Genomic DNA, 24,473 nt, shown 5'->3' on the forward strand with positions numbered 1-24,473 from the left:
TGACATTTCACACAGGATAGAAGAATGGAAATCAAATGTTTCTCATTAAGATGGAAAACAGACAGTCACACTCCTTGGAGGAGAGACCGATTGTCGCCACAAGCGAGATTTCTGTGTACAGACACCCCCGCCATGGCCACACCAACCCATTTTCAAGGAACCAAAGCCACCGCTGCCACAGCATGAAAAATGGTAAGATGTGTGGTTTCAACTGCATGTCCAATAGCCCCACTACCTTTTGTCTTTAAATCTCCCAAAATAAGCAGCCATGAGATGTAATAAAAATACCTTCAGGGTGGGAGTTGGGAACTCTGAAAATTCACCTGGGCCTGATCTTGATGCCGTTGAAAGTGCCACTTAACAGAAAGGTATCCATTTCCTGTGCACCAGTTATTTGCCCTTTTTCTCCCAGCCCTCTCTTCTGTGCTCCACTCTGGGGTTGGGGGCCTGTAAATTATTTCCTGGACTCCCTTGCTAGCTGGCTTCCTGTTCAGCTCTGCCAACAGGGGGCGCTGTAGGGAGACTGGAAGGCAGGAGATGGGGAGAATGGGCTCCTGTGTTTCAGCTCAGGGTGGCATTGTTCCAGCAGTATTGGGTAGCTGTGTCTCTAGCCTCCAGCTCCTGGGGAACTCCCAGACAAGCCTCCTCATCTCCCTCAGAGGTACATCCATAGAGACACCTGCTTGGCTGTACCTCATTGGTGGTCTGATGTCCCTCACAGGTCTGAGCCCAAGCCCCACAGACCACTGCTGCAAGCTCTGTGGTCTTGGAAATGCCACCTTTTCTCTTTTCTTTCCCCAGCCCTGGGGTGATAGCTATTACCTGGGTTACCTCAGCTCCACTTTTGCTCATTCAGACTTTGACACTGAAGTAACCAATTCCCTGTGTTAAATCTCATAATTAGAAATACCTAGCACAGTTTCTGTTTTCCTAACTAGACACAAACTGATATAGCCTAAAATGAGAGGGTCAGTCCTAGAACTAATTCCTATATTTCATTCAAGCTTCAAGGACTCCTCCCAGTTCTAGAAATAAGGATTTATTTCTTCACCATGGAAATATTAAGATATTGGATATGCACTTCCACACTGCAGAACCCTGCCATAGACAGGAATGCTGCCCTTCATTCTGAGTCATCTTTAACGAAAACCAATCAATGGGGTGCCCTGTGAAGGAAATGCAAGCATCAGTGTGTGCCATAGATTTCCCAACAACCTATCACTGCCACATCCAAAGACCCAAGGACAGCACCTTACAGATTCATAGTCAACATGGGGAAAGTACTGGAGGAGGAAGCATGAACAACAAGTCTCGTTTTTAAGTTTGCACACACACAGACAAACAACATGCTTTCCAAGAAAATTATCAGGTCCAAAAAAACTATTTTCTGATCACTTTTATTTTCTTCAACCAAAGGGTCTGCTTATTTAAAAACAAACAAAAAACTACCTTTTCAACTAGAAACGATGGTTCCACATGTGCAGAAGCACTCCCAGCCAGGTGAACTTTTGGCAGCTGCATAAATCCAATATCCTTGAAAAATAATGGCCTTCTCTCTTTTTTTTTTTAAAAGGAAAAAAATAAGTTTTGCGCTCCAAGTATGAATTCTTTAAATAACTTCCCCCAAGGCCAAGTCACTTTTATAAAAGGCATATTTTTTTCATGTAAATTCCTTACAAAGAAAGGTGGAAAATAGGGTTTTTTGTGGTTAAGATGCTGAATGAAGAACTGATCAACCTTGGAGTCCAAAATCAGTCCCTTCATTAGGCAGGAGGTGTCCCACACACCCCCCCACCCTGGGAGGCAGCAGGACCAGGGGTAAGAAGGCTGAGCTGGCCCTGCCAGACCTTTCCACCCATGGTCAGAGCCACGTGGGCACCAAGCAACCAGGCACTACTGTCTGTGGGTGAGGTGGGAAGATACTCATTTGGTCACCAAATATTGAATTGTGAAGATACTCATTTGGTCAACAAATATTGAATTGTGAACCTACTATGTGCTAGGTAATGTAGGTGACCACCTAGGAGGAATAAACATTAATCAAATGAACAAATGAATATATAAAAATTACAAATATAACAAATGTTTGCAAGAAAGAATAGATAATACTATGACAGGATAAAAAGAAGGGGGTTCCAATTTAGATTGGGTTCCATCAGGAAGTGACACTAGGGCCAAGATTAGGAAGATAAGCAACAGTTAATCAGTGGCAGTGAGAAGAGAGGAGATGGGAGCAGTCCAGGCAGTGGGGACAGCAGGTACATAGGCCCTGGGGACAGAAGAAGGCATGGCATGTTCTAGAAACCACAGAGATCCAAGAGAGAGTGTGGCTGGCCAAGAGGCTTGAGCAATAAGGCAGGGGCACACTTGAAGGGTCAAATGCAATGTGCTCAGGGTTTTCTTCTTTAACCCCAGAGCAGTGGGAAGCCATCTAGGGCTTGTGTTTCCAATGTGTCACCCTGGCTGTTATGGGTAGAACAGATTCCAGGGGGACATGGAAGTGGGGACACTAGTTGGATGACCACTACAGGAGCTCAGGTACATAGGGACCACAGCTAGACAAAAGGGGCAACTGCCGGTGAAAGGAAGCAAATAGATTCAGTAGGTACTTAGAAGGTGAGACCAAGAATACTGGGGATATTTGGGTGGGTAAAGAAGGGCTATCAAGGATAACTCCTGGTTTGCATGGTTGTGCTAACCACTGAATTAGGGACCCCTGGAACAGGACCAGGTGTGAAAAAAAAAAGCACTGCAAGTTTTGGCCTTGTTAGTTTCAGGTGCTTTTAAAGTACCCAAGTGGAGAGGTCAAGTTGGCTGTCGAGTGTGCAGACTTGGCGCTCAAAAGCAAAGGCGAGATCAGAGATAGGCATCTAGGAAGCAACGATCCCAGACCGATCCTTCCGGGACCTCCAAACTGCATGACTGGAGAGAAGAAACGGAACCAAGCGGGGGGCGGATGGCGAGGTGCAGGGAAAGCAGAGCACAGCGTCACAAGAGCAGGGAAAATAAAGTCTCAGGAGGAGGGGCTGCTCAGCTCCTCCAGCACAGCAGAGGGCCAGGTCCAGACCCAGGTGGGTCTTACGGAGAGTGCTGCTGAGGACAGGGGAGCGGACACCAGGCCAGGGAAGGGAAAAAAGTGAGAGGTGAGGAAATGGTACAGACTTTGGTGAGGTCTGGGGAGGAGAGAAACAGGAACACTGCTGGAAAATACTAGAATTGAAGGAAGCTTGAGATGGAAAAAACTCACACATCCAATAAGAAAACCCAGGCCCACGGAAGACTGCCATCTTCACTCGGTTTCTACCACTCTCCCTGTCCAGTCACAGACTGCCAGCAAGGAAGAACAAGGCTTCTAATACGCCCACCTCACACCAACTGAGAAAAGACGATAATTGTTCAACAGGTGCCAGTCAAACCCTGAATCTGTGGCTGGCCGGGCGCTGGGTGCTCCCCTCAAGGGAGGGAGAGAAGCATGTAAAACTTTAACAGTCCTATAAATACCCCACAGATGAAAGAACCGTCAAGGAAACAGCCCAGACTCCTAGGGAAAGCAGGCTTCCAACTGGAAGGAGAGAAGGAAGAAAAGCACTATTCATTGTATCAGGAAAGGGCAGAGCTGTACAACCAGAAAAAAAGAAGCAGGAAAAATGGAAAATGCAAGGTAGCACCATCTAACAAAGACGCTGGGCCTATTCCAGTAAGAATGTTTCACACTGGCTGTCATAGGGTTCCCTGAAGGTAAGGCAGATGGCTGTGTTTTCTGGTTTATTTCACATCAGTCTAAAACCTTGTCTCAACCTCTATTAAATATTAAATGTTTCCCGTAAAAGATACTGCATTAGTCAGCTAGGGTTGCCATTACAAAGTAACAGACTGGGTGGCTTAAACAACAGACATTTATCTCTTCACAGTTCTGGAGACTAGAAGCCAAGATTGAGGTGTCGGCAGGGTTGGTTTCTTCTGAGGCCTCTCTTCCTGATTTGCAGATGGCTGCCTTCTGTCTTCATCTTCACAGATCTTCCCTCTTTACCCATCTAAGTCCAAATTTCCTCTTCTTACAAGGACTCCCTAATGACCTCATTTAACTATAATCCCTTCTTTAAAGGCCCTATTTCCAAACACATTCCTAGTCTGAGGTGCTGGGGGTTAGAACTTCAACACAGAGATTAGTGGGGACACATTTTAGTCCATAACAGATGCCCATCTTCTTTCTTGCCTTAAGAAGTGTGGACTGGGCAGGTCACCTTCACATGAGTTGAAGTGTGTATAGCCACATAGTCAGGACAATCAGGACAACGTGTGATTCCCAGAAAGAACAGTCATCTCAGAGGTCCATCAAGATACATTTGGCAAATTCAAGAAAACAAATGCAAATGTTTGGAATTATCATGTGCTTCTCACCACCACTTTTCAGTTAAGTCTATTGCTGAAAGATTACACTAGCCTACTGGAGCTTGATGATTCTATCTTCTAAATTGATGGAAGAGAAAAAAAGAACATCCCCCAAATACATAGCTTGGAGAGAGAAATTAATTAACGTGCCATGTTTCGGCCAGAGCAAGACGGGACAAACAAAAGCCTGAAAAGAAATCAACTTGTCTTCTGCACCTGGAATCCCCCACAGGGTTCCTGGATATTGTTTCTTTTGACAGATGGTCTTTCATCTTTGGCAAAGAAGTACAAGAAACTTCAGACAGAGCAGATATTCCTCCATCTTTGCAAGGAGGGCAGGCCATATCTTTGGACCAGGAACTCTTCATTGCTTCAACACAAAACTAAAATATAGGTGAAGGCTTCTTCCTTCCACCCCTCCCCTGATACCCGATAGTGCTCAGCATAGCCTCGGGTCGTGGGCTATACATCTCCACAAGTATCTGGGTTTTGAGGGTGGGGACTGCCCTTCTCGCCTCTGTATCTCCCACACTGAGCAGGGTGGTATGTACGTAGTTGGCATTCAGTCATTATTTTTGAATGTGTAAGTGAATGAGAGAATGAAGTCCATAAACAAGGAACAAAAGGATCAAAAAATCCTTTACCCTCTTTTTAGAAGCTTAGGGAAAACAAATTTATGGTTCTGTCTTGGATGTCAGGGGTTCTTCCAAATATATTGGATGCCCACATATTTCCAGAGCAGTTAACAATCAGACATCCTTCACTCCTCCAAAGGCCCCTTGAGTTTCACAGAAGCCCAAGATGTCCCCTAACAAATGGAGAGAGAGCTCAAATAACCCACCAGCAGACCTAGAGGTGGTAAAATAAGTCAAGTGCTCCTCTTTTGGCCTAGATCCAGTCACCAGACTATGACTCTTTCCCAAAGAACTCCCTTCCCGAATGCCGAGGACACTCCAGGGCCAAAGAACCTGCCCAGAAAGGCACATTCATCTGAGCATGGCTGCAGTTCTCCTGACACCCTTACTAGTGGGGGTCCCAAACTTCCAATGTCCCCACTGGGTCACCAAGAGGTGAGTGGTTCCTTTATGGCACGTCAGCCATTCCTTGGACTTCCACATGTAAAGTAGCCTTGGGCTCCACCAGGATGAGCAAACCAGTCAAACAGCAGAGGGAATGGAAACCCTCGTTATGCCAACTCGCAAATTCACTAAGACCCCCCACTCCCAATTTCCTGTGGCCTCCCTCTGTCGTCCTGTGGCTTCCCCTAAAGTCCAAGTAGGGAGCAACCACATAATCACACTGGCCTTCATGAGTTCAAGCACTGAAACTCCTCCCCACACCCTGGCCTCTGAACATGGAATAGCTCCATTTGGTAAATTCTTTTCCAAACAGCCACCTGACTGACTTGTCCTCACAACTCAAATGCCGTTTCCTCAATGAGGATGTCCTTGGACCCCTTCACCTAAGTCACCAGAGCACACTTCTCTTTTCCTTGGAGCACTTAACCACAATTTGAAATAATTTAACTGCTCTGTGTTTAATAACAGTCTCTTCCACTCTACAGGAAGCTGTGAGAACAGGAATCATGCCAGTTTATTCATCACTCCATACCTAGTGCCTAGCACATAGTAGATGTTCAGTAAATAGTTTTTTTGAGGGGAGAGTGGTCTTACCACAACCTCATTTTATTTTATTTACTTTCATTTATTTTTTAAACTTAATTGAAGTATAGTTGATTTACAACGTTGTGTTAGTTTCAGGTGCACAGAAAAGTGATTTAGTTATACATACACATGTATTCATTCTTTTTCAGGTTCTTTTCTCATATAGGTTATCACAGAATACTGAGTAGAGTTCCCTGTGCTATACAGTTAAGTCTTGTTGGTTATCTTACATATAGTAGTGCGTGTACGTTAATTCCAAGCTCCTAATTTAAGCCTCCCTGCCATGTTTCGCCTTTGGTAATCGTAAGTTTGTTTCTGATACCTGTAAGTCTGTTTCTGTTTTGTAAATAAGCTCATTTGTTTCTTAAAGTTAGATTAAAAATATGGAATGCTTCATGAATTTGTGTGTCATCCTTACACAGGGGCCATGCTACTCTTCTCTGTATTGTTCCAATTTTAGTACATGTGCTGCTGACACAAGCACTAAAGAGTTTTAAAATAAGTGAAAGAAGAAATGGAAGAATATTAGACTTCTGTAGTACTATGATAAGTATTTCCTTGATTTTATCACTTTTTTTTTTTTGCGGTACGTGGGCCTCTCACTGTTGTGGCCTCTCCCGTTGCGGAGTACAGGCTCTGGATGCGCAGGCTCAGCAGCCATGGCTCACGGGCCCAGCCGCTCCGCGGCATGTGGGATCTTCCCGGACTGGAGCACGAACCTGTGTCCCCTGCATCGGCAGGCAGACTCTCAACCACTGCGCCACCAGGGAAGCCCCCATCACCTTTTAATTGTATTTGATGTTTAAATCTTTACCCATGCTTTTACCATAACTTTTTGGTGTCATTTCTGAGTCTCTGTCATTGAATAGAGGGTTTTAATGCCTTTATATTTATTATAAAAATGATAATTTTTTATCTTCTGTCATGTTTTTAGTTCCTTTTCTCTATTTTCCTATGTGAGCTATATTTCACTGAGTTTATCATCTCCAGTACTTAGGAAGAAATTCTACAATAAGCTATCCTTACAATCTTAGGAAACATTCTTTCCATGTCAAGAACATAGTAGAACTTTGGCTTTCCCTTTGGGCAGAGAAGAATTTAACATCCCTTTTTTCTCCCAGATTCCTTTCCACTTTTCTTTTCTTTCTTTCTTTCTTTATTTATTTATGGCTGCGTTGGGTCTTCGTTGCTGTGCGTGGGCTTTCTCTAGTTGCTGTGAGTGGGGGATACTCTTTGTTGCGGTGTGCAGGCTTCTCATTGTGGTGGCTTGTCTTGTTGCAGAGCATGGGCTCTAGATGCGCAGGCTTCAGTAGCTGTGGCACACAAGCTCAGCAGTTGTGGCTCACGGGCTCTAGAGAGCAGGCTCAGTAGTTATGGTGCATGGGCTTAGTTATTCCACGGCATGTGGGATCTTCCCGAACCAGGGGTCAAATCCATGTCCCCTGCATTGGCAGATGGATTCTTAACCACTGTGCCACCAGGGAAGTCCCCCACTTTTCTGATTTGAAAATATTTCTTAAATTTGAGGTACAGAATATTATTAAAGTACTTTATATTTTACACCTTTCCTTACTTTTTACAACAGCTTTATTGAGATATGATTCACATACCATACAATTCATCCATTTTAAGGATACAATTCAATAGCTTTTGGTATATTCTCAGAGTTGCACAACCATGATGACACAAATATACCATTTTTATCACCCAAAATGAAACATTATACCCATTAGCAACCACTTCTCATTTCGTCCTCTACCACCCCCGCCCTACGAAATCACTAGTTACTTTCTGTCTCCATAGGTTTGCCTATTCTGAACATTTCATATAAATAGAATCATTTAATATGTGGTCTTTTGTTTCTAGCTTCTTTCTCTTATGAAAATATTTTCAAGGTTCATCCATCCAGCATGTATCTGTACTTTATTCCTTTTTGTTGCCAAATAAGATTCCATTGCATGGAATACCACTTTGTTTTCCATTCATCAGTTGATGGACATTTGGGTTGTTTTCATATTTTGGCTATTGTGACTAATGCTCCTATGAACATTCACGTATAAGTTTTTATGTGAATAAATGTTTTAATTTCTCTTGGGTGTATACCTTGGAGTAGAATTGCTAGGTCATGTCGTAACCCTTTGCTTAAACCTTTGAGGAACTGCCAACCTGTTCTTCAAGTGTCTGTACCATTTTATATTCCCAGCAGCACCATATGAGGGTTCTAATTTCTCTACATTTCCACCAACACTTGTTATTGTCCATCTTTTTTATTGTAATTATCCAAGTGGGTACGAAATGGTATCTCACTGTGGTTTTGATTTGCATTCCTCTGGTGTCTAATAATGCTGAGCATTTTTTCATGTGATCATTGGCCAATTATATGTATATTCTTCAGAGAACTATCTTTTCAAGTCCTTTGTCTACTTTTCAATTGAGTTGTCTTTTTATAGTTGAATTATAGGATATATCCCAGATACAAGTCCCTCATCAGATATATGATTTGGAGAAATTTTCTTCTATCATGTGAGTTATCCTTTAACTTTCTTGATGGTATCCTTTGAAGCACAAAATATTTTAACTTTGATTAAATCCAATTTATCTTTATTTTCTTTGGTTGCTTGTGTTTTTGATATCATTCATATCTAAGAAACCATTGCCTAATTCAAGGTCATAAAGATTTATTCCTATATTTTCTTCTAGGACCATGATAGTTTTAGCCCTTACATTTAAGGGAAGGTCTTTGATCTTCCCTTAACTTTTTAATTATTGCTTTCCATTTGGAACTGTATTTGCATCAATTAGTTAGGCTTAACTCTGTTAAACCAGTTTCAATCATCCACATCAACTCTTTATATCATGCCCTCCCTATTTCTAATCTTTTAGTTTTGCTTCAGCTCATAATCAACTGCAATTATGTTTTAAAGAAATCCTTCCTAGAAGGACAAGCAGGGTGTCTGGTTTCTAACCTCTTACATATCTAAGAGCATCAGGTGCCCTCACAGGTGAACAACAAATTGTCTGAGTGTCATATTCTTGGAGCACAGTCACTTTTTTTTTTTTAATAAATTTATTTATTTATTTTTGGCTGCACTGGGTCTTCGTTGCTGCACGTGGGTTTTCTCTAGTTGTGGCGAGCAGGGGCTACTCTTCGTTGCGGTACGTGGGCTTCTCATTGCGGCGTCTTCTCTTGTTGCAGAGCACAGGCTCTAGGCACATGGGTTTCAGTAGTTGCAACATGCAGGCTCAGTAGTTGTGGCTCATGAGTTCTAGAGTGCAGGCTCAGTAGTTGTGGTGCACAGGCTTAGTTGCTCCACAGCATGTGGGATCTTCCCAGACCAGGGCTCGAACCTGTGTCCCATGCATTGGCAGGCGGATTCTTAACCACTGCGCCACCAGGGAAGACTGCACAGTCACTTCTTGTCCCAACACTGCAGTCCTGGCTCCACTGTCTTCTAGGACTTAGTATCATGGACAACTCAGGCCTGCCAGATTTTTGTTTCTTTTAAGTAACCTGTTTTGTCTGCTTGAATACTGGTATAACTTTTCCTATTATTCTTATAATTCACAAATTTTGCCAGAATAAATAACTGTGGGCCTATGTATATGAATTTTGATCAAAACACAGTAAGCCTTTTATCTGGTAAACTGAGATTTTTTTAAACCTTCCAGAAAGTCTTTATTCATTAAAAATCTTTGATGAATGCCCCTATCCTAACTTGAGCAGAGGGGTTCCTTCTACAGAGATTCTAAAATTGGACTTACATTTTCTGTACCCCATTTCTATCACTTCCTTTCTCACCACTCTATTCTTTCCTTCCTTTGCCCCCAAAGAAGCATGTCACATTTATTCTCTACATCACTAATTCAAATGTGTAATGTTGTTTCAATTCCGTAGTGCCTCCCTTGTAGATTTTAATTCTGCTACAGCAAACGAGTTTTATAAGCTTTCATTATCTCACCAGTTCCCTTTTAAGTTTACTGTTTTTAAATCTCATTCTGCAGTTCTTATGGCTTTTGCTTCTTAAAGTCCTATCTTCTTTTTTTATGACTTCTGACATCTGTTTAGGTCCAAATGTTCTCTTTTTTATTGAAGTATAGTAGATTTACAGTATTGTGTAGTTACAGGTGTACAGCAAAGTGATTCAGTTATATAGATGTATTTTCAGATTATTTTCCATTATAGATTATTATAAGGTATTGAATATAGTTCCCTGTGCTATACAGTAAATCCTTGTTGCTTACCTATTTTATATATAGTAGTGTGTATATGTTAATCCCATAATTTATCCCTCCCCACCTTTCCCCTTTGGTAACCATAAGTTTGTTTTCTAAGTCTGTGAGTCTGTTTCTGTTTTGTAAATAAAATCATTTGTATTTTTTTTAGATTCCACATATAAGTGATATCATACAATATTTGTCCTTCTGTCTGACTTACTTCATTTAGTATGATAATGTATGATAATGTCTAGGTCCATCCATGTTGCTGCAAATGGCAATGTTTCACTTTTTATGGATGAGGAATATTCCATTGTATACATACACCACACCTTCTTTATCCATTCACCTGTTGATGGACACTTAGGTTGCTTCCATGTCTTGGCTATTAGAAATAGTGCTACTATTAACATTGGGGGGCATGTATCTTTTCAAATTAGAGTTTTCATCTTTTCTGGATATATGCCCAGGAGTGGGATCACTGGATCACATGGTAGTTCTGTTTTTATTTTTTTAAGGAAACTCCATACTGTTTTCCATAGTAAAGCCTTATCTTCTTACATCCCATTAGGATACCGGTTTTCTAAAATTTATTCTGGTCCTGAAATAAACCCTTTCCAAAGATATGTTTTCTCTGCATATCCTTTCCCTTATAGGCTATAGTATTTGAACTCAGACCCTCAAATGGGTTTTCTGTACATACTCAAATTGCAGTGAGGAGAGGTCTACCTAAAGCCAGCACCAAGACTTGGGTGAACAGGTCTCCCTTGATCACAACAGTCAGCATCCCATCTCAGACCTGCTACTAGAGGACAGGCAGACAAGCACGATGTTCAGTAGGCATCTGTGTAGTCGGCTCTACCAGGCTGTGGTGGGATCCTGTACCTCCCCAGGGAGCAGTACTGTACATTCTGAACTGACGGGACACTTAAATAGGGATCTACAGGCCTCCTTCTGTCCACAGGGCAATGCTAGATACAAAGTACCAGCAACATACCTCCCGCCATACCTCCCTCCAGGGCTGCCCTGGAGTTAGCTGTAGAATGGCTATAAAACAATGGCTAATGCCAAACCAAGAGGAACAGCCAGCAAGTTTCCTAAGTATCATAAATCTTCTAAAATTCAAAGCCAAGGACAAACAAGAGATGGGAAAATATTTCTTCCGGCTCTCTTTCAGACAGGTAGGATTTGGCCACTCTGAAAAGCCCACTGACTACCCTTACCAATCCAGGTCCACTGTTCTTTATAGTTAGTGGAAAGTCCTTGCCAATTTTGACAACAGTTTGACTATCTCCTTCATTTTTCTAAATATGTTTTTGCCTTTTTCTGTCTTCATACGGGTTGTAGTGGAAGGACTGCTTGATAGTTGCAGGGTGAAACCCGAGGCCATGCTGTAAGCATGCTTTGCAATGTGCGCAGTGCCCTTGTCATCCAGAGATTAATAAGAGAGCATTTCTATGGCCTCCTAATCTGAATGTGTCACCACATCCTGGGTGATTTATTTTAATCTGCTGCCGCTGGTCTCCTATAACAAACTCATTTGGACTGTCCTAAGCTCTGTAGCACAGTCTTTACAAGAAGCTCAATGAGCCATAAGTCCACCAACCTCAGCATTCAATTCCTGAGAGACAACGTTCCCACATGGCAAGTCCAGACACTGACAACATGTTGGGAGCTGAGATGCCCCAGTACCTCCTCAGGACATTCAGAGGAGTCACACGCTCTCTCTTTTTATGGTACTGCTCTGCCCTATCTTTCAGAGACAGGATAGCCCCTTCACCTCCTCCCTCCCCCACCTTCTTGTCCTTTTCACCCATATTTATTGCACGTCCTTTCTGAGCCAGGCTCATATCACTTCTGCTCTGATCCTGGCACACCTGAGCCAACCAGTCACTGCACAAGACTGGCTCGTACTGAGTGGCCCTTGGGCCATCCTGTTGTGAGAGGATGCCTCCCTCCATGAGGTGCATGGTCAGTTTCTTTGTCTGATATGATTCCAGTTACTGCATCCCTGGAAACCAGACCCATCACACTGATTTTCTGCTCTAGAAGCCTGTAAGGGCAGACCAACATAAAGTCACCAGCCCAGCAAGCCATCTTCCAGGGCAAATTCTGCCACCATAGAATCCTGATCACTTGTAGCAGGATCCTGACCTATGGGGACCACACTGCATCATCAATCAGTACAGTGGTCTGAGATCAGCTCTGGATATGCCTTTGATTTGAAATCATATCTGCCTACACATGCCCAGCAGGAGCTTTGGACAGGGCACCAGCAGCTACATAAGCCCACCAGTTGTGGCCCTGATCCCATCACAGGTCAACTCACTCCCTGCCTGGATGCTGCATGAGAGAAGATTAAAGTTCAGCCAGAGGAATCCAGAGGTCAGCTGCTACTGCCATGACCAACTTGTTTCCCAGCTCTGGGAATAACACCAATTAGTTTTCTTTCTGGAATGTCCCCTTTCAGGGCCACTTACCCTGGTCAGCATTAGAAAAAACCCACACTCCCTGTCACGCCCAACAGTAGGCCTCTCTTGCTTTGAGAAGTCTTCAAGGAATCTTAGATCATAGACTGCACTTCCAGAAGATCCATTTCAATGCTGCCCAATTTCAGTCAATCACCTTCACAACTATGCTGCCACGGCAAGCTAACCTCAGATTTCTAGAGTTCCTGCCACAGCATGAAAGAGCCATTTTATGACAACTGTGGTTCCCAAACTGACCACTTTTCTCTTGCAGCCCATGAGTTCCACTTTCAGGACAAGAGTGAAAACTGACATTTGAGCCACTACTCTCTCATTCCTTCCCTTCCTAGCTCAGATTGATGGAAGCTCCACTCCAGATGAACATGACAAAGAAGCAGAGCTCCTCCTCCCCTCAGCTGCCAATCAAAGGATATGGTGCTTTACCAGGAGGGGTAGGCCACCATCATTTCTCATCTCCTCCAGTCCAAATTGAAGACTCTAATTTCCTGATGAGTGCATCTAAAAGGTTAAGATTCCATTCTTTCACCCAGCTCCCCTCATAAGAAGGAGGTTCTAACCCAGGAAAATACTGGGGGCACCAATCACCCTCATATAAGCTTGCTCACAGGGCAGATATTCTATGTCAGGAGAGGCAACCTGAGAAGACCAGAGACTACCAACTCTGCCTATTGTCCAGAGTAGTGACTTAGAGATTTTCCCCAAAGACAGAGGTAGTCCATAAAATCAAAGAGCTTCTATGCTCTCCCCAAAAGTACTGGCATTATTTGAAATAAAGTGTGGGAAGTTCAAGCCTACAGGCACTCTTGAAAACAATAACAATTTTAGCAATAAGCAAATATGCGGCTGGCAGCTCCTCTTAATAAAAAGCAATAAATGACAGGTCAGGTAGTTCATCAAAGAAAACAGGAAAAGAGAGCCCTCTTGGGGTTAGAACAGACCTCAGAGACTTGCCACAAAAATGACTCCTTACTGAATTTAGTTGGGCCAAACGGCAGAGCCATGTATGTCTCAGGCACTGTTGAAAACAATAGAGCAATCAGTCAGCAATTAATGAAGCACACCAGCTGGATGTGATACCAAAAAAGGCAGACAGCTTAATAGAGAGATTAGGGAAAGAGACAAAGAGAACCCCGATTAAACCACTGTCATGTAGGGTGACTGTACATATATGCCCCAGGTTGCTCCCTCTGAGAGTGGCACTAAAGGAAAAAAGACATCACCAAATAGTCTGAATCACTAAACAAATAAATAAGCAAACAACAACAAAAGAAGACCTGAAGAAGTGATAAGGAACCAGTATCCAGGTTCCTGAAATTATTATAAAACGTCCAATTTTCAACAAAAACTATGAGACACAAAAAAGAAACAGGAAAGTGTGACCCACATGTAGGGAAAAAAATCAGGCACAGAAACTGACTGTGAGAGAACCCAGATGACAGATTTAACAGGCAAAGACTTAAAAACATCCACAATAAAAATGTTCAAAGAACTAAAAGAAACTATGCTTAAAAATGTAAAGAAAGCTATAATGACAATGTCTCATCAAATAGAGAATATCAATAAAGAGACAGAAATTACTTTTTTTAAAGAAGTAAACTGAAATTCTGGATTTGAAAAGTACAATAACAAAACTGAAATTTTCACTACAGGAGCTAAAACTATATTTAAACTAGTAGAAGAAAGACTCAGCAAATATAAGGATATATTGATAGAGATTATACAATCTGAAGAAAAGCAGAAACTGACCAGAGCCTCAGAGAAATGTGGGACACCATTAAGCACACCAACATAATTCAATGGGAAGGAGAGGAGAAAGAGAAAGGAATAGAAAAAAATTTGAAGAAACAATGCCTGAAAACTTGCTAAGTATGATGAAAAACATAATTCATCCAAGACACTCAACAAAATCCAAGTAGAATAAATACAAAGAGATCCACACCCAGACATACGGTAAAAATGATGAAAGTCAAAGAAAAAGAGAAAATCTTGAAAGCAGTAAGAGAAAAATGTCTCATCATGTACAAGGTGCCAATAAGATTAGCACCTGACTTCTCATCAGAAACAATAAGGCCAGAGACAGCTGGATCACATATTCAAGGTGCTGAAAGAATTGTCAACCAATAATCTTATATTCAGCAAAACTATCCTTCAAAAACAAAGGTGAAATAAAGATATTCTATGATAAGCAATAACAGAGAATTTGTTCCTAGCAGACATTCCGTGCAAGAAATACTAAAGGAAGTTGTTCAGACTAAAAGAAAGTACCCCAGGGGCTTCCCTGGTGGCGCAGTGGTTGAGAGTCCGCCTGCCGATGCAGGGGACATGGGTTCGTGCCCCAGTCCGGGAAGATCCCACATGCTGCGGAGCAGCTAGGCCCGTGACCCATAACTGCTGAGCCTGCGCGTCCGGAGCCTGTGCTCCACAACGGGAGAGGCCACAACAGTGAGAGGCCCGCGTACCGCAAAAAATAAAAATAAAAAAATAAAAGAAATAAATAAAAGAAAGTACCCCAAACGACAATTCAAATCCACAAACACAAGGAAAATAATCGAGTTGAATATGTAATTAAAAGAAACAGTATAATTGCATATTTCTTCCCCTTTTTCTCTTAACTGATTTTAAAAGAAATTGTATAAAACATTATTTACATAGCTGTATTATCAGGCCTTTCACATAGAGAAAGATAATGTGTTTGACAAAAAAAGCACAAAAGAGATGGGTGTTAGCAAAGTTGTCTTGGGGTAGGAAAATGATAACAGATGATAACTCAAATCCACAGGAAGAAATGAAGAGAGCAAGAAATGATGAAAAGGAAGGTTGATATAACAAACTCTATAGACTTGCTCGATTTTTCCTTTCTCAGCTTCTTTAATACACATAAAATTATGTGAATTAAGAAAAATTATACTAACAACAATTCATTGTTGGGTTTGTGATATGTGTATAATATATAAACATAAAATATATATTATGATATATATTTATAAACAATAATAGTTCACAAAAGAGGAAAGAGAATAGAGCAATATAGAGGTAATGTTTCTATATCTCACTGGAATTAAGTTAGTAAATCTGATGTAGATTCTGAGAAGTTAAGATATAATATGGTGGAGTGAGACCTTCAAGATGGTGGAAGAGTAAGACGTGGAGATCACCTTCCTCCCCACAAATACATCAGAAATACATCTACATGTGGAACAACTACAGAACACATACTGAACGCTGGCAGAAGACCTCAGAGTTTGCAAAAGGCAAAAAAAGCTCCCCATGTACCTGGGTAGGGCATAAGAAAAAAGAAAAAACAGAGACAAAAGTATAGGGACGGGACCTGCACCTCGGAGAGGGAGCTGTGAAGGAGGAAAAGTTTCCACAAACTAGGAAGCCCCTTCACCGGCAGAGACGGGGGTGGACAGGGAAGAAGCATCAGAGCCATGGAGGAGAGCGCAAGCAACAGAGGTGCAGTGGGCAAAGCGGAGGTATTCCCGCACAGAGGATCGGGGCCGACCAGCAATCACCAGCCCGGGAGGCTTGTCTGCTCACCCACCAGGACGGGTGGGGGCTGGGAGCTGAAGCTTGGGCTTTGGAGGTAAGATCCCAAGGAGAGGACTGGGGATGGCTGCATTAACACAGCCTGAAGGGGGCTAGTGTGCCACAGCTAGCCAGGAGGGAGTTCGGAAAAAGTCTGGAACTGCCTAAGAGGCAAGAGACCATTGTTTCGTGGTGTGAGAGAAGAGGGGATTCAGAGCACTAGCTAAACAAGCTCCAGAGATGGGCGTGAGCTGCGGTTATCAGCATGGACACCAGAGACGGGCATGAAACACTAAGGCTGCTGCTGCAGCCACCAAGAAGCCTGTGTGAAAGCACAGGTCACTATCCATACCTTCCCACCCGAGAGCCTGTGCAGCCCGCCACTGCCAGGGTCCCGTGATTGAGGGGCAACTTCCCCGGGAGAATACATGGCGCTCCTCACACTGTTGCAACGTCATGCTGGCCTCTGCCACCACAGGCTTGCCCTGCATTCTGTACCCCTCCCTCCCCCTGGCCTGAGTGAGCCAGAGACCCCTAATGTGCTGCTAGCGTAACCCTGTCCTGTCTGAGCGAAGAACAGACACTCTCAGGGAACCTACATGCAGAGGCGGGGCCAAATCCAAAGCTGAACCCCAGGAGCTGTGTGAACAAAGAAGATAAAGGGGTATTTCTCCTAACAGGCTCAGGAGCAGCAGATTAAATCTCCACAATCAACCTGATGTACCCTGCATCTGTGGAATACCTGAACAGACAATGACTCATCCCAATATTGAAGTGGTGGACATTGGGAGCAAACGATATATATTTTTTTTCCTTTTTCTCTTTTTGTGAGTGTGTATGTGTATGCTTCTTTGTGTGATTTTGCCTGTATAGCTTTGCTTTTATCATTTGTCCTAGGGTTCTGTCTATCTGTTTTTTGTTTGTTTTAGTACAGTTTTCAGCATTTGTTATCATTGGTGGATTTGTTTTTTGGTTTGGTTGCTCTCTTCCTTCTTTCTTTTTTTTTTCTTTTTTTATTACTTTAAAAATTTCTTATTTTTAATAATTATTTTTATTTTAATAACTTTATTTTATTTTTTCTTTCTTTCTCTTTTTTCCCTCCCTTTTCTTCTGAGCCGGGTGGCTGACAGGGTCTTGGTGCTCCAGCCGGGTGTCAGGCCTGTACCTCTGAGGTGGGAGAGCCGAGTTCAGGACATTGGTCAACCAAAGACCTCCCGGCTCCGCATAACATCAAACGGTGAAAGCTCTCCAAGAGATCTCCATCTCAACGCTAACACCCATCTACACTCAATGACCAGCAAGCTACAGTGCTGCATACCCGATGCCAAACAACAAGCAAGACAGAAACACAACCCCACCCATTAGGAGAGAGGCTGCCTAAAATCATACTAAAGTAACAGACAACCCAAAACACACCACCGGACATGGTCCTGCCCACGAGAAAGACAATATCCAGCCTCATCCACCAGAGCAGAGGCACTGGTACCCTCCACCAGGAAGCCTACACAACACACTGAAACAACCTTAGACACTGGAGGCAGACACCAAAAACAATGGGAACTACGAACCTGCAGCGTGCGAAAAGGAGACCCCAAACACAGTAAGTTAAGCAAAATGAGAAGACAGAGAAACACACAGCAGATGAAGGAGCAAGGTAAAAACCCACCAGATCAAACAAATGAAGAGGAAATAGGCAGTCTACCTGAAAAAATTCAGAGTAATGATAGTAAAGATGATCCAAAATTGTGGAAATAGAATGGAGAATACGAGAAACGTTTCACCAGGACATAGAAGAACTAAAGAGTAAACAAACAATGATGAACAACACAATAAATGAAATTAAAAATTCTCTACAAGGAATCAATAGCATAATAATGGAGGCAGAAGAATGGATAAGTGACCTGGAAGATAAATAGTGGAAAAAACTACTGCCGAGCAGAATAAAGAAAAAAGAATGAAAAGAATCGAGGGCAGTCTCAGAGACCTCTGGGACAACATTAAATGCACCAAAATTCGAATTATAGGGGTCCCAGAAGAAGAAGAAAAAAGAAAGGGACGGAGAAAATATTTGAAGGGATTATAGTTGAAAACTTCCCTAATATGGGAAAGGAAATAGTCAATCAAGTGCAGGAAGCACAGAGAGTCCCATACAGAATAAATCCGAGGAGAAACACACCAAGACACATATTAATCAAACTATCCAAAATTATATACAAACAAAAAATATTAAAAGCAGCAAGGGAAAAACAACAAATAACACACAAGGGAATCCCCATAAGGTTAACAGCTGATCTTTCAGCAGAAACTCTGCAAGCCAGAAGGGAGTGGCAGGACATATTTAAAGCGATGAAGAAAAAAAACCTAAAACCAAGATTACTCTACCCAGCAAGGATCTCATTCAGATTCAATGGAGAAATTAAAACCTTTACAGACAAGCAAAAGCTAAGAGCACCACCAAACCAGCTCTACAACAAATACAAAAGGAACTTCTCTAGGCAGGAAATACAAGACAAGTAAAACACCTACAATAACAAACCCAAAACAATTAAGAAAATGGTAATAGGAACATACATATCAATAATTACCTTAAATGTAATTGGATTAAACGCTCTACCAAAAGACACAGACTGGCTGAATGGATACAAAAACAAGACCCGTATATATGCTCTCTACAAACACCCACTTCAGACCTAGGGACACATACAGAATGAAAGTGAGGGGATGGAAAAAGATATTCCATGCAAATGGAAACCAAAAGAAAGCTGGAGTAGCAATTCTCATATCAGACAAAATAGACTTTAAAATAAAGACTATTACAAGAGACAAAGAAGGACACTACATAATGATCAAGGGATCGATCCAAGAAGAAGATATAACAATTGTAAATATTTATGCACCTAACATAGGAGCACCTCAATACATAAGGCAAATGTTTACAGCTATAAAAAGGGAAATTGACAGTAACACAATCATAGTAGGGGACTTTAACACCCCACTATCACCAATGGACAGAACATCCAAAATGAAAATAAATAAGGGAACAGAAACTTTAAATGTTACATTAAAAAAGATGGACTTACTTGGTATTTACAGAACATTCCATCCAAAAACAACAGAATACTCTTTCTTCTCAAGTGCTCATGGAACATTCTCCAGGATAGACCATATCTTGGGGCACAAATCAAGCCTTGGTAAATTTAAGAAAATTGAAATTGTATCAAGCATCTTTTCTGACCACAACGCTATGAGGCTAGATATCAATTACAGGGAAAAGTCTGTAAAAAATACAAACACATGGAGGCTAAACAATACACTACTAAATAACCAAGAGATTACTGAAGAAATCAAAGACAAAAGAAAAAAATACCTAGAAACAAATAACAATGAAAACACGACGATCCAAAACCTGGGGAAGGCAGCAAAAGCAGTTCTAAGAGGGAGGTTTACAGCAATACAATCCTAACTCAAGAAATAAGAAACATCTCAAATAAACAACCTAACCTTACACTTAAAGCAATTAGCAAAAGAAGAAAAAAAACACCTGCAAAGTTAGCAGAAGGAAAGAAGTCATAAAGATCAGATCAGAAATAAATGGAAAAGAAATGAAGGAAACAATATCAAAGACCAATAAAACTAAAAGCTGATTCTTTGAAAAGATAAATAATATTGATAAACCATTAGCCAGACTCATCAAGAAAAAAAAGGGAGAAGACTCAAATCAACGGATTAGAAATAAAAAAGGAGAAGTAACGACTGACACTGCAGAAATACAAAGCATCCTAAGAGATTACTACAAGCAACTATATGCCAATAAAATGGACAACCTGGAAGAAATGAAAAAATTCTTAGAAAAGCTCAACCTTCCAAATCTGAACCAGGAAGAAATAGAAAATATAAACAGACCAACCACAAGCACTGAAATTGAGACTGGGATTAAAAATCTTCCAACAAACAAAAGCGCAGGACCAGACGAATTCTATCAAACATTTAGAGAAGAGCTAGCACCTATCCTTCTCAAACTCTTCCAAGATATAGCAGAAGGACAGACACTTCCACACTCATTCTACGAGGCCACCATCACCCTGATACCAAAACCAGACAAGGTAGTCACAAAGAAAGAAAACTACAGCTCAGTATCACTGATGAACATAGATGCAAAAATCCTCAGCAAAATACTAGCAAACAGAAACCAACAGCACATTAAAAGGGTCACACACCATGAACAAGTGGGGCTTATCCCAGGAATGCAAGGATTCTTCAGTATAGGCAAATCAATCAATGCGATACACCATATTAAAAAATTGAAGGAGAAAAACCATATGATCATCTCAACAGATGCAGAAAAAGCTTTCAACAAAATTCAACACACATTTATGAAAAAAACTGTACAGAAAGTAGGCATAGAGGGAATTTACCTCAACATAATAAAGGCCATATATGACAAACCCACAGCGAACATCCTCCTCAATGGTGAAAAACTGAAACCATTCCCAATGAGATCAGGAACAAGACAATGTTGCCCACTCTCACCACTATTATTCAACATCGTTTTGGAAGTTTTAGCCACAGCAATCAGAGAAGAAAAAGAAATAAAAGGAATCCAAACTGGAAAAGAAGAAGTAAAACTGTCACTGTTTGCAGATGACGTGATACTATACATAGAGAATCCCAAAGATGCTACCAGAAAACTACTAGAGCTAATCAATGAATTTGGTAAAGTAGCAGGATACAAAATTAATGCACAGAAATCTTGGCATTCTTATACACAAATGATGAAAAATCTGAAAAAGAAATTAAGGGAACACTCTCATTTACCACTGCAACAAAAAGAATAAAATATCTAGGAATAAACCTACCTAAGGAGACAAAAGACCTGTATGAAGAAAATTATAAGACACTGATGAAAGAAATTAAACATGACACAGATGGAGAGTTATACCATGTTCTTGGATTGGAAGAATCAACATTGTGAAAACGACTATACTACCCAAAGCAATCTATAGATTCAATGCAATCCTTATCAAACTACCACTGGCATTTTTCACAGAACTAGAACAAAAAATTCACAATTTCTATGGAAACACAAAAGACCCTGAATAGCCAAAGCAATCTTGAGAAAGAAAAACGAGGCTGGAGGATCAGGCTCCCTGACTTCAGACTATACTACAAAGCTACAGTAATCAAGACAGTATGGTACTGGCACAAAAAACAGAAAGATAGATCAATGGAACAGGATAGAAAGCCCAGAGACAAACCCACGTACATATGGTCACCTTATCTTTGATAAAGGAGGCAAGAATATACAATGGAGAAAAGACAGCCTCTTCAATAAGTGGTGCTAGGAAAACTGGACAGCTACATGTAAAAGAATGAAACTAGAACACTCCCTAACACCGTACACAAAAATAAACTCAAAATGGATTAAAGACCTAAATGTAAGGACAGACACTATCAAACTCTTAGAGGAAAACATAGGCAGAACACTCTATGACATAAATCACAGAAAGTTCCTTTTTGACCCACCTCCTAGAGAAATGGAAATAAAAACAAAAATAAACAAATGGGACCTAATGAAACTTAAAAACTTTTGCACAGCAAAGGAAACCATAAACAAGACAAAAAGACAGCCTTAAGAATAGGAGAAAATATTTGCACACGAAGCAACTGACAAAGGATTAATCTCCAAAACTGACAAGCAGCTCATGCAGCTCAATATCAAAAAGGAAACAACCCAATCCAAAAACGGGAAGAAGACCTAAATAGACATTTCTCCAAAGAAGATATACAGATTGCCAACAAACACATGAACGAATGCTCAACATCATTAATCATTAGAGAAATGCAAATCAAAACTACAATGAAGTATCACCTCACACCAGTCAGAATGGCCATCATCAAAAAATCTACAAACAATAAATGCTGGACAGGTTGTGGAGAAAAGGGAACCCTCTTGCTCTGTTGGTGGGAATGTAAACTGATACAGCCACTATGGAGAACAGTATGGACGTTCCTTTAAAAAACTAAAAATAGAACTACCATATGACCCAGCAATCCCACTACTAGGCATAATACCCTGAGAAAACCAGAATTCAAAAAGAGTCATGTACCACAATGTTCATTGTATTTATAATAGCCAGGACATGGAAGCAACCTAAGTGTCCATCGACAGATGAATGAATAAAGAAGATGTGGCACATATATGCAATGGAATATTACTCAGCCATAAAAGAAACAAAATTGAGTTATTTGTAGTGAGGTAGATGGACCTAGACTCTGTCATACAGAGTGAAATAAGTCAGAAAGAGAAAAACAAATACCGTATGCTAACACATATATATGGAATCTAAAAAATAAAATGGTTATGAAGAACCTAGGGCCAGGACAGGAATAAAGATGCAGACATAGAGAATGGGCTTGAGGACACGGGGAGAGGGAAGCATAAGCTGGGATGAAGTGAGAGAGTGGCATAGACTTACACGTACTACCAAATGTAAAATAGCTAGCTAGTGGGAAGCAGCCGCATAGCACAGGGAGATCTGCTCAGTGCTTTGTGACCACCTAGAGGGGTGGGCTAGGGAGGGTGGGAGGGAGACGCAAGAGGGACGAGATATTGGTATATATATGTATATGTATAACTGATTCACTTTCTTATAAAGCAGAAACTAATACACCATTTTAAAGCAATTATACTCCAATAAAGATGTTAAAAAAAAAAGATAATATGGTAAGTCCTATAACAACCATTAGGAAAACATTTCAAAAACATATAGTAACATAATAATCAAAAGCATTAAAATGTTACCCCTAGAAAATATTCATTAAATTAAAAACTAAAGCAGAAATGGAGTTATAGAGGAATAAAAAAGGTAACAGACGCATAGAAAACAAAAACTTAAATGGCAGACATAAATGCAGCTACGTCAATAATAACATTAGATGTGAGTGGATTAACCAACTGAGATTGGCAGAATAGATTTTAAAAATCCAACCATATGCTGTAGACACCGTATACACATTACATTCAATGATACAAATAGGTTGAAAGTAAATGAATGGAAAAGACATATCATTCAAACAGCAACCATAAGAAAGCTGGAGTAGCTGTATTAGTATCAGACAACTTAGATAATAAAACGTAAAGTGTTATTGGCGATAAAGTGGATGTTATTAATGATAAAAGAGTCAATTCATCAGGGACATGAAACAATTATAAACTTACGTGCACCTGACGGGACCCCATAATATATGAAAAACAAACAAAAAAATTTGAAGAAAGAAATAGATAATTCAACAAAATACGTAGAGACTTTAAATCAATAACTTAACCTTTTACCTCAAGACATTAGAAAAAAGAAGGGCAATCAAAATCCAAAGAGGAAGAGGAAGAAAAGAAAAATTAGAGAAAAAAAATTATTGAAATAATAGAAAAATAAGAGAAAATCAACTAAACCAAAAGTTGCTTCCTTAAAAAATCAACAAAATTAACAACATTTAGCTACAACAAAATTAACAACATTTAGCTACAATGACCAAGGGAGAAAAAAAATAAAAGACTCACATGTGAAAGAGGGAATATTACCACTTATCTTACAGAAATACAAAAGATTATAAAGGAATACTGTGAACAACGTATGTCAACAAATTAGATAACATAGATGCAATGAACAAATTCCTAGAAAGACAGAAACTACAAAAACTTACTGAAGAAAAATATACACTCTGAATGGACCTATTATAAGTAGAGTTTGAATCAGTAATTTAAAACCACCCACAAAGAAAAGCCAGGCAAAGATGGCTTAGCAGTAAATTCTACCAAACATTTAAACAGGAATTAATACCAATTCTTCACAAATTCTATCAAAAAATTAGAAGAGAAGGGAATACTTCAAAACTCATCTTATGAGGTCAAAAACAGACAAAGACATCACAAGAAGAAAAAAAAACGCTACAGACCATTATCTCTAACAAATATAAATGCAAATATCCTCAAAAAATACTAGCAAACTGAACCCAGCAAGATATAAAAAGGAATATATACTATGACAAATGGTATATATAATGGTAATGGGATTTTTCACACGAGTGCAAAATTGATTTGACATCCAAAATCCAAAAAATGTAATACCAATCTAATACCAGTAAAGGACAAAAACCACATGATCATCTCAACAGATACAGAAAAACC

At 40.6% G+C, this 24,473-nt stretch overlaps 1 protein-coding gene and 1 non-coding gene across 5 annotated transcripts in view; both read right to left on the reverse strand.

Moving 5' to 3' along the window:
* The window catches only part of ADAMTS17 (ADAM metallopeptidase with thrombospondin type 1 motif 17), a 350,614-nt gene that overhangs the window by 286,815 nt on the left and 39,326 nt on the right, over positions 1–24,473 (reverse strand). The window lies entirely within an intron of this gene.
* Positions 6,434–6,540, reverse strand: LOC115861966 (U6 spliceosomal RNA). The gene has a single exon (XR_004042950.1). It is a non-coding gene; the product is annotated as a U6 spliceosomal RNA (small nuclear RNA).

The sequence above is a fragment of the Globicephala melas genome, chromosome 2 (genome assembly GCF_963455315.2).
Source record: "Globicephala melas chromosome 2, mGloMel1.2, whole genome shotgun sequence".
NCBI classification, from domain to species: domain Eukaryota; kingdom Metazoa; phylum Chordata; class Mammalia; order Artiodactyla; family Delphinidae; genus Globicephala; species Globicephala melas.